The sequence below is a fragment of the Octodon degus genome, unplaced genomic scaffold (genome assembly GCF_000260255.1).
Source record: "Octodon degus isolate 3935 unplaced genomic scaffold, OctDeg1.0 scaffold00236, whole genome shotgun sequence".
Lineage (NCBI taxonomy): Eukaryota > Metazoa > Chordata > Mammalia > Rodentia > Octodontidae > Octodon > Octodon degus.
The window spans coordinates 1487688-1499401 of NW_004524812.1; the positions used below are offsets into that span (position 1 = coordinate 1487688).

Here is an 11714-nt window from a genome sequence, read left to right on the forward strand (position 1 = left end):
CATTCAACCTTTTTGACTCAGCAGTAACAGAACAAACTTCTTTCTTTTATCAATTACTATTATTTGATTGCACATGTGGGTCTAGCAGCATATAACAGGATAGTGTAGTTCAATTTAAGAATCTTAAACTCTTCGAAAGCAATAACTTTGATTATTTACATTTTTATCTCTATATATTGTGCCTAAGACATAAAAGGCCATAAGTCATAGGTCCTCCAATTAGATTGAAGGGAGTAACAATAAAAAATAAAATGGTGGAGATGTGTTAGAACACTGACACAGAGAACAAATTAAGAAATATTTCTAAATAAAAGTAGTACAGAGGAGGAGAGAAGTAGAGAGAAAATGAAGGGTGATTTAACATTTAAAACCCAAATGATGAACTTGGGAACCATGAGGTGCTACAGCCCAAAGGGAATTTTACTAGGGATCTTGAAAACATTGCAAAAATGCCTTATATTCAAGAGGCTACTAACCAACACCTGGATATTAATCTTCATGAGAACGAGAGATCTGTGACAGTAACAGAAGAAAGTGGGACAAAACCACGTCTGAGCATCTTCATGTCACTATTGAAACCACTGTTTCCACTGGCTTTGAGCAAACAGTTGCAGATAAAATCAGAGAGAAATTGGGGTTACCATGAAAAATCAGCAAAGAACCAGACAAGATATATTTTGAAATTTCAGTGGAAAGTGTAGTACAGGTTCACTGCCTGAGATCAGTTGATAACTTATTTGTGATTGTTGAGGAGTTTAAAGATTTCCATTTAACATAAAAAACTAAGGAAGAAACTCTGACAGATTTTGAAGACTTAGCTGGAAAACTCTTATGATCAGATCCTTTAAAAGTATAGGAAATTAACATCTCTTTCAAGGGAGGGTAACAAACCAAAAAAAGATGAATCAGAATTTAAATAAAGAGAAAACTGATAATGGACAAGGAAACAAATTAGATGAGAGAGATGTTAGAGGGTTTTTCAACAATGCTTTAGATTCACCTGACTTAGACTATTATGAAAATCTGGCCATCGAAGAGATATCAATATTCTAAAGATGAAATCGAGGAATACTCAAAAGAAGAAACTGAGTCTTGGGTGCTGAAGTCTAGAGTTACTTGAAACAGGGCAGAAAAGTAATACTGCTTTACCTTAAATGAGTCTGCAAGACTTTGATCACTTCAAATGGAAAGCTGACATGACCAACTTTGATGTTGCGGTTCTCTCGAATATCTATGATAATGAAATGGTTTTGAGCATTGCACTGACTGAGGAGACTCTCTACTGAGGAAACACTACACAATTTGGCCTACAGCTCTTAGATCAGCTCTCATTTATGGAATGCTGAGCTTCTGTCCACCTCGACCTACTGATTTCAAATTGATCCATTTGTGTGAAACAGGGGCAGTAGCAATAGAGGGGGCTACTGGATGGTATCTAACTGTTATATTGCTGGTACTAATAGTCTACTGGCTATAAAAAGAGCAGCTAATAACATCTTGTCTTTATTGATCCAAAATCCAAGTTAAAGAAGGAAAATCCTCATGAGGCCTACCCACTGATGCTGTTCAATGGGGCAGCTGCAACCTTTGACTGAGAATTGGCTCTGTGAATATCACTGTAACAGATATGCTATTTGGAAAAAGGGTGGGCTCCAGAAGAGAAACTGAGCAGCAACCCTCTTTCTGGGCCCCCTTCTGTCTTTGATAGGGGTTTTCTGTCTCTATATAAAGTCTTCCTACTCTGAGAGAGACAGAGAGACAGAGACAGAGAAAGAGAGACAGAGAGACAGAGAAAGAGACACAGAGAGAGAGAGAGAGTGAGAGAGAGAGAGAGAGAGAGAGAGACAGACAGACAGACAGACAAACAGACAGACAGACAGTCAGACAGACTAAACTCTTCATATAGCTTGCCAGTGGGAGATAAGCCATGTCTGTAGACTGGAGACAGGCTGAGCCATACTCCCTACCCAGGACTAGAAGTGCTTCACCAGGCAATATCTGGAGTAGGACATGTATGAGAAAAGGTACATACAATTTGAGTGAACATCCAGGGACTTCATGCTGTGCTTTATCTTCCAAAATGAACACTTCAAGCTTTTGTTTATTCTTCAGAGCAAGATGGAGAAAGGTCACCTTAGTGATAAAAAGAATGATGGCTAATAGTTTTTGTAAAAAAAAATAGTTTTTGTACTTCCCAACACTGGGAATGGCAGTATGAAGAACTTGCTTTGAGACAAAATATTAACAGACATGCAGGCTGCAGTTGTTAACAACCCCAGAGTTCTTCACTGTGGGTAGTAGAAGCTATAACTATAATGAAACTTTTTTGGGGGGGCAACCAATTAGTATTTTGCTTTTTCCTTTTCACTACTAGAGACTGACTGCATGACCTTGTTACTGAGCTGTCTCTCCAGTCCTTTATCTGAAGTACTGGGGATTAAACCCAAAGTTTTCCACTGAGCCCCAGCCCCAGCCTTTTCTATGCCTTTTTTATTTTTGAGAGTTGCTAAGGCTGGGTTTGAACTTGTGATCCTCCTGTCTCAGGTTCCATGTTAGTTATTTCCTTAAAATGCTATACAGATGATTATTGAAAGGCTTACCAAAATGCTCTGAGGTCTAGTTATAGAACATTTTATTTTCAGGCTTTATAGCCTGTTTTCTGTTGTGTCAAGTGGAAAACCACCTTGGCCAATATGAAAGGTAAAGAACAAAGTCCTAAGATCTTAGGCCACTTGGTATTGCATATGTAGCTTTGCTCTTCAGTACCTCAAGTTGTCTCTATAAAATCCCTAAAAAATAAGATATTATTGTATTTTGTGTACTGTTTACCCCATGTAAGATGAAATTTCACAAGACATTCAGAAAACCTTAATATCTGCCTTAAAAATTAAAATATGAATCTCTTCTTCAGATTAACACAGGGATCTAAAACAGAACTAAGATAAATGAAAGGGATTTTTAACTACTGTTACTGCTAGTATAGGACATCTCTATTTGTAACGAATAGAATAGCAAAAACATTGATAGAAGAGGTATGAGACCAATAAGCCAAATAGATTTTTCTTTCAGTTACACAAAGGCATGTATTGCTTTCAAAATCCAAACATGAACCTGTCAGATTTTTTTTGTTGGTGGTCAAAGATAAGAGAAAAAACTGATATATCTTTGAATGAAAAAGAAATAACTAGAATAATTGAGTTACTTGAACACAAACAGCAGAAATAAAGAAATGAATACCTGACTGAAGTTGGGCATGCGTGGCAATTAGGAGTTTCTACTGATTTTGGACATGCTGAGTTTGAAGTTCCAGGAAACATCCAGGCAACATTTAAAACGCAGAACTCGGGAGGAGAAAGGAAATATATAAAGAATGGAGATGTGTTATGTGCATGTTCCACCTCCCATGAGGAATATAGTCATTATGTACCTCAACAATGTATTAATCAAAACATTTAAAAAGTAAATTAAAATCCAGAGATAAATTAACAACATAAGCTTGTGGTCCCCTGTGTTCAAAGACATCAGAACTAAGTAACAAAAGAAGACAACAACGAAAAAACCACTATTATCACATATCACTACATGGGTCTTAGTAAAAAATACATACATATATATATGTATAAGTCAGTATGGAGATTCAAAAAAAAAAAACAACCAGGATTATAGATTCCATTCAATTCAGTTATTCACCTCCTGGGTATTTTTCCAGAAGAACTACAAACATCATACCATAGTAATATATGTGTATCCATATTTATACGAGTGCAATTATCCATAGCTAAATCTTGAAAACAACCCAAATGCCCATCAACTGAGGAATGGATAAAAAGATGCGGTATTTTTATTCAATGGAATACTACTCAGCTCTAAAGCAGGATAAACTTGAGCCTTTTATAGGTAAACGGATGCAATTTCAGCTGAAATAAATCAGATTCACATGTCTAAACATAGTATCGTCTTCCTAGTGTAAGAAAATGAAAAAGTAAATATGATTCAAAAGGTACAATACATATTGTGAAAGGGGAAATAACTGCTCAAAAGGAAAGAAAGAAGGAAAAAATATATATTGTTATGGTTTGTGTCTAGTTGTCCCCCCTAAAGCCTAATGCAGTTATGAAGCACACTTCTAGAGTTTATGATTAATTGATGATTCAATGCTGGGATTATGGGAGTGAGAGCTGCTGGAACTAAGGGTGTGCTTATCTCTGGGGCAGATATCCTGAATGTAATATGAGGGAGGGAGGCTTGCTCTCTGTCTCTGCTGCTAAATAAACCTTTCCTTCCTTAATTCTGGGTGTCAGATATTTTGTCCCAGCAAGGACAGAAAAGTAACCAAGAAATATATGTACATACACAAGATAGTTAAGATAATTGTACTACTAATTTGTGTTAGTTAACTGAAAGGAACAGTTAGTGCTTACATTGTTTGATCAATTTTACATGCCTATAACTGATAATCTGAGCAACAACTTTTTTATATTTTATAAATATTATCTTTTTTAATTTTATTTTTTATTAATTTTATTGAGAAACAAATGGCAATGAGAGTTTCAAAACAGGTTAGTAGGACAGCTACAGTAATTAATACATTGCATATTACTATCTTCATAGTAGTTAATCATACTACAAGATGCAGACAGGATATCCTGTCCAAACACTATTAGTACAAATCTTTCTTCTCATTGAACTAAGAGAAAGTAGTTGTATATCTATCCTATTTTGTATATACAGATAGATTTTTTTTCACTACAAAATGGTCCTTCATTTATATCCCCCTTTTTTGTTTAGTTTTGTCAGAGATGGGTATTTCATTGCCATTTAAATACTGTAGGTGTGTGAATTCAGCAAAATAATCCAATCTAGTCCAGTAGTCCATAATAGTAGTGGGTTATCCGTAGGACTGGCAATGTCAGAACTTGCTGACTTGAGTCTTTTACAGATCAGCATATTAATATGGCTTTACTTTTTAATATCTCGTTTTTATCTGCTGATTGGTTAAGACCAAGATAAAGCAAGACCTATATAACAAGAAATGTAACTTTTGTATCTGATAAGGTCAGTTAAATCCCCTCAGAATTTACCCTGAAACCTTGTACTGCAGTTTGTAGATCCTTCGTCAGTGTCAGCCATGTGGATGAGTCACGGCCATTGCTTGACCAATTTGAGCAAATACTTGAAGATAACAATATGCAATATAATAAAATAGAAAATGCATCAGTATTTTAAAGGCCTCAAAACTACAGAAAAAATCTATTCAGGGATATATGCTTGCTGAACTAACTTGTTAGCAAAGTAAAATACTTTATTACTTTCAGATATTAAACTTATCTACTTTATAATTCCCCCTTAAACATGAATTAAACAACAAAAGTGGAAAATGTCTACATATAAATGAACTGACAAAAGAAAATAGATTTGGCAAGGGATGAAATCTTCATGACTCCTAGTTAAGCAGCAGCAGCATGAAAAACTGTGGGACTTCTCAGTATCCCTGGTTGATTTTATATAAATGTTTGACCCCTTGGTTAGTGATCATAAAAATTGAGATTATTCTGTGGAATGTTGAATGGCTATATAAAATGACAGCAAAAATTACTTCTAGTTTTTCCAGTGTAGGAATTCAGTCAGCTTCAGGTTGCAATATAAACATTTAAACAGTGTAGTTTAGTGACAGAAGAAATAGCCCCACCTAGGATTGTTTCAACAACTCATAAGAATGACCTGCATTCAAAAGTTGTAGGAATTTAGGCAAAGAGAAAGCTGCTTGTCACGCACTGAAAATGTACAAAACAGTAAAGGAAACACAAGGAAATTTAAGAGCTGAGATTTGAACAACGAGGGTTGTGCTGCATCACAACGAAGGCAGAGTCTGAATCCAATTTGGTCAGTTGTTGAAACACTAGGCAAGGAGAGACCTGGTATCTTTAAAACTGTGAAAGCAGACTGTTTCAAAAAATGCTTTATTTCAAGATAATTTTAATCAGACATCTTTAACCAGCAGAAATATTTTTACTTTTAATGTATTTAGAGGCATTAAGGTTTGAATTTGAGATGCACCCTTCCTTGGTTGAATATTTGCTCTTTTTTTGTTTGTTTGTTTGTTTGTTTGTTTGTTTTCAGTACTGGGGGTTGAACTCAGGACCCTGCGCTTGCCAGGCAAGCACTTACTCTACTGTGCTATCTCCCAAATAATCTCCCAATGTTTACTCTTCCTTAAAATGGTTTGTATCCTTTATATCCTTTAGTTTTTTTGCCCTATATGAAATTCTAAATCATGCAGAATTAGTGAGACTATAAACTCTTTTATAGTGGCTTTATCTTCACAATACTAAAGTCATATTAAAATGTGGCAAAGTTAAAAAAAAGAAAAAGAATAAAATAACTATTAAAATGAGGCATGATAAAAGGTGAATAAATAGCTTTGCAGGATAATGAAAGTTTATTTGCATCAAAATAAATAGTTTTCAGTATAGTGATAATTAGAAAATGCAATAAAACATTCACTATAATAAAACTATAAAAATGCCATAGCAAAATACATAAAACTTATATGAAGAAAACCATAAAACTTTACTGAAGCATATAGAAGAACATCTTTTAAAATAGAAAAGTACAATGGAGTAATGCTCTGCTCTAAAAAAATGATAAATTTAAGTCTTCTGTCGGAAAATGGATATGCCTTGAAATCATAATATTATGATCATAGTAAAATAAGTCAAACACACGAGCTTAAACATTGCATTGTTTCTCTGATATGAGAAACCAAAAATATAAATTGAAGAGCAAAATAGATAGATAATAAACAAAGGGGGTCAGAGCTTTTGCAAATGGGAAGAGGTCCAAGTGATGGTAGGAGGAGTGAAAGAGGTAGGGGAAAGAGACCAGAAAAAAAAAGAATTAGGATGTATTATGCACATGAGCCAGATCCTCACAATGAAAACAGACATTATATACTACAAAATGTACTGATAATAATAATAAATAATACTGATATGGAAAAGTATACCAAATTTTCTGGTAGAACAATGGAATATCAAAAAAGTCTTCCAAAATCAGTGGATAAGTCAAATTTTTGTCAAACACCTAAAGAAATTTTAATTCTAAGAAATTCATCTTTAAGATCTTATATTAAAACTTTCTGAAAAACAAAAATAATGGAAACAAATGTGCTCTACTAGAGCCAGACATGGTGGTGCACAGCTGTAATCCCAGCACTTGGGAGTCTGATACAGGAGGATTGCGGTGCATTCAAGGTCAGCCTGGGATACATAGTGAGACTATGTCTCAAGAAAAAAAAGGAAACTCAGAAGCTATGAAGTGAAAAATTATAAAAGCGCTGGCTGCATAAATATCTAAAATTGTACAACAAATGACAGCATTAACAAAATCAAGGGTTTTTATTTTTTCAAAAATAAAAAAGAAAATATTTTAGGACACTAAAATTCTAATATGCATAAAGAAGCGTTCCTACAAATTAATAGGAAAAGAAAATTCAAAGAAAAATAGCCAAATAAGCAATTCAAAGATGAGAAAAGTTTTGGCAAAAATTATCAATAGGGGCCAGGGAGATAGCATCATGGTCTAAGCACCTGCCTGGCAAGTGCAAGGATCCAAGTTTTATCCCTGTATGCCATGCCAGCTCTGGAACAGAAACTGGGCACAGTGGCACATACCTGTAATCCCAGCACTGGGGAGGCTGAGACAGGAGGGTCACTATGAGGCTAAACTGTGTAGAGAGACCCTGTATCAAATAAATACATGCATAAATACACACATACATACATAAATGATTTTGAAACATTTTTTCAATAAAACATCTTTAAATGTTCAGCCTCACTAATAGCAAAATGCAAGTAGAAGTGATAGTACATGCCTGTAATCCCAGGACTGTAGGAGGCTAAGCCAGGAAGAGTGCAAATTCAAATCCTTCCTGGGCGGTTTACCAATTTAGCAAGGCACTGTCTCAGAATAAAACACATGAAAAACCTAAAGGCCAGGAATGTAGCTCCAAGTAAAGATTCCAAATTAAAATACACACACACACACACACACACACACACGCACAAATGCACACATGTATACACATACATATAGATTCAGACAAATACAAGCAGAAACAAATATCATCTTTGGTTCGTATTATCAAGTTGGCAAAATTTAAATCATTAAACTGGGTTAGTGGCACACACCTGTAAATCCCAGCACACAGGAGGCTGAGACAGGAGGATTGCCACATCTTCAGGGCCAAGTAGACCATGGAGTGACCTTGTTGCAAAAAAAAAATGATTAAATATTTGCTTGTAGCTAATGTTTACTGATGATGTTATAAAGAAACGAACTATCAAAATCTATTGATGGGAATGATTGTAAACTGCTCAAAAGGCAAATCACCACCATTAAAGTTCTATATTAAAATGTATAAATGTTTATACACCTAGATATTGATTACAATTTTATAGGTGGCTGGGGAGATGGCTCAGTAGAATAAGCGCTTGCCTGGCAAGCACAAGGGCCTGAGTTCAATCCCCAGTTCCACAAAAAAAAATTTTTATATGTGTATGTCTAGCAATTTCACAGTGTGACATATTACTGCTATGGACTGAACATTTGTGCCCCTCCGTACCCCCAATTCTAATTCTTTTTCTTTTTGTCTTTTTGAGACAAGGATTCACTATGCAGTTCAGGCTGACCTTAAACTTACTTTGTAGCCCAGGCTGGCCTGGAACTCACAGTGATCCTCCTGCCTCAGCCTTTGAGTGCTGGGATAACACCCATGAACCACCATGCCTGGCCCCAATTCTAAATTAGAAGCCACAACCTCTAAACTAGCAGCATTTGGAAGTGTGGCTTCAGGAATGTAATTAAGTTTGGATGCCTCCCGATGAGACAGACTAGTCCTTTTAAGAAGCAAGGCCAGGGAGCTTGTTCTCTCTCTCTCTACTTGTCATGTGAGAAAGAAGCCAGAAGGAAGCTGTTGGAAGCCAGGAAAAGGGCCTTCCCCAAAACCAGAATCTGACAACACTTTGATCTTGGACCTCCCAGCCTCCAGGACCATGAGGAATAGTGTCTAGTGCGTAAGCCCTGCAGTGTATGGTCCTTTGTTATGGCAGCCTGAACTAAGAGAAATTCTTCACATCTTTTAGTCACACCAGACCTCCAAATCCCTCATCCATCATAACTTAAGTCTTAATTCTCAGACCACTCTCTTCATCTTCTAAAATAAATCACTATCTCACCCTCCTTACCCCCAATTTTGTTTTCTGAAGCTCACTTCATAACAAATTAAACATTGCAGTATCTCAGCCTCTTCCTTAAATGTTCCCTTCACCTTACTAATTAAAAACTTATGTCTCTGAGCATGCTCCTTTCCCAGAAGTCTTCTCTAGTAGAGGCTGTCTCTGCTCAACATAAATCACACCAGTAAACTAAAAGGTAAAGGATCCAATTTTTTTACTGTCACCTCAGCCAGTGGGATGAAGGATCTGTGCTAGCAGGCTGAGGGAACTGAACTGGAGCTAGGAAGCAATGCTCAAGGTAAGCACCAGAGCTCCCCCAAAAGTATTCACAGTCATTCTTAGCAACAGTAAGGTCCTAAGTTCCTCCAGTGATGAGGAAAGTCAATGTAACAAACTTCTTCATGAGGCTGAGCACTGTACTATTTTTCCTCTGGAGCCAAGAAGCAATGCTCAAGATGAGGACCCAAGCTTCTCCAAAGTTCATTGTGAAAACCAGCATGACAAGGTCCTCCAGCAGAACAGCCCAAGAGAACTGGCAGCCTCCAACAGCTTCTCCCAACAGCATCCCTAACAGCATTTCAACAGCTTTTCCTGTTCTGCCTTTATGCTGATGGTAACAACTCTCTGGTGGGCCTCCCACACCCAGCACCACACTAGTTTAATTCAGCTGGCTATAGTAAGTTCACCACCAGTTAGCTATCCACTACAGTGAGCTCTCAAAAAAAGCCTCTGATTTTAGAGTTTATCGATTTCATGATGAATATATTCCCATTTCTGGCAATTTCTTTTTTCTTTTCAATTACCAAATCAAAATCATATTTTTATGTTAGATGAGGTGGTATTTTTTATAAAATATGTATTCACTGTATAATGACCATATTGAATTAATTAACATACACATTATCTCATGTATTTATTTTTTCCAGTGAAAACTCTAAAAATCTATTCCTGAAACAACTTTCAAGTATTTATTACACTACTACTAACTACAGCCACCATGTTGTACAAAAGTCTCTGGAATTTATTCCTCCTGACCTTTTTCATGTATTTTGGTTGTTGTAGGGTCTCACTACACAGCTTGGACTCATGGTGATCCTCTTGCTTTCAGCCTCCCCAGCGCTGGGATTACAGGCTTTGGCCACCATGCCCAGACTCTGTCCAGCTCAGCCCACCATAGATGCAGGTCTGGCATGGCATGTGGTGCTGGGGACCAAACTATGGTCCTTGCACTTGACTAAGCAGGCACTTTAGTCTGCTAAGCTATCTCACTGGCCCCTTATTTGAGATTTTGTATACTTGACCAACTTCTCCCCAGTCCCCATCCCCTCCACACAATGTGGGCAATTTCAAGCTGCTAACCTGACATCAGTTTCCTGAATCCATCAAACAGCTCCAGCATGTCATTGTGTGACACAACAGCACTCAAAACTTTGTTCACTAACTTCCTTAGAAGGGATTCTTATAAATTCTCAGGAAAGCTGAAAACAGGCAGTACTCCAAGGCTTTTCCACTAGAACCCTTTATTTAGTGCTCTTTCTCAAGAACAGTAAGATGAGTACTTGCTAGTTAACTTTTCAAAACTAAACAATATATAACACATAGGTAAATAATATGTAAAGAAAAGCAAAAGGCAAGATCTTGATTGGATCTGGTGGTGACCAAAGGGAAAGTAATGAAAGAGAAACACACTAGGGACTTCTAAGGTATTAAAAGTGTATTAAAATTAAGTACAATAGAACATTTTATATATTTGATTAGAAGGGCCTTGCTTAGCAAGCTCCAAGTCCCAAATCCAGAAATGTAAGACTTGGTGACATCTAAATGTAAAACAAAAGGTAATATAAACAAAATTAAAAGATAAACCAGAGTAGAAAAGAAATTTTTCTACTATGTGAGAAAATGATTAATAAATACTTTAAGTATCTGAAGAACCTCTATAAGTCAATGGAAAAAAGACAACCCATCAGAAAAATCAGTAAAGAATATCAACATATAATTCTCCGAAAAATGTAAGTAGTAAATACAATAAATTATTCACTTTTACTAATAGTTAGGAAAGAACAAATTGAACAACAATGGAGTGCTAGGTTTTTACCCATCTTGTTGTCAAAGATTTTTTTAAAAGTGATGAAACCCAGGGAAAGTACACAGAAACAGGGACTCTGAAACACTATCAATGGGAGTGTAATTTGGGACATTTTTCTTAAAGGACAATCTAGTTGCATATCCAATAAAACCATAAAGCATTTATCAATCATCATGTTCCCACAGATGCACAAGTTAACAGTGAATGCTCACCAAGAGGAAACTGATCCACTATATTCCAAAACAGTCATAAATGGAACTTACACACTTATCTTAAAAAAGAAAATGGACTACCAGGTAGTACATTTTCTACACACCTGTAATTCCATAATCCCAGCACATAGCAGGCTGAGGCAGGAGGATCTTCAGGAGATCAAGGTCAGCCTGAGCTAC

The 11714-nt window shown here is 36.3% G+C and overlaps 1 pseudogene; it reads left to right on the top strand.

Moving 5' to 3' along the window:
* The first annotated feature begins 449 nt into the window (after window positions 1-449).
* Window positions 450-2138, top strand: LOC101577140 (annotated as a pseudogene).
* Window positions 2139-11714: the final 9576 nt, after the last annotated feature.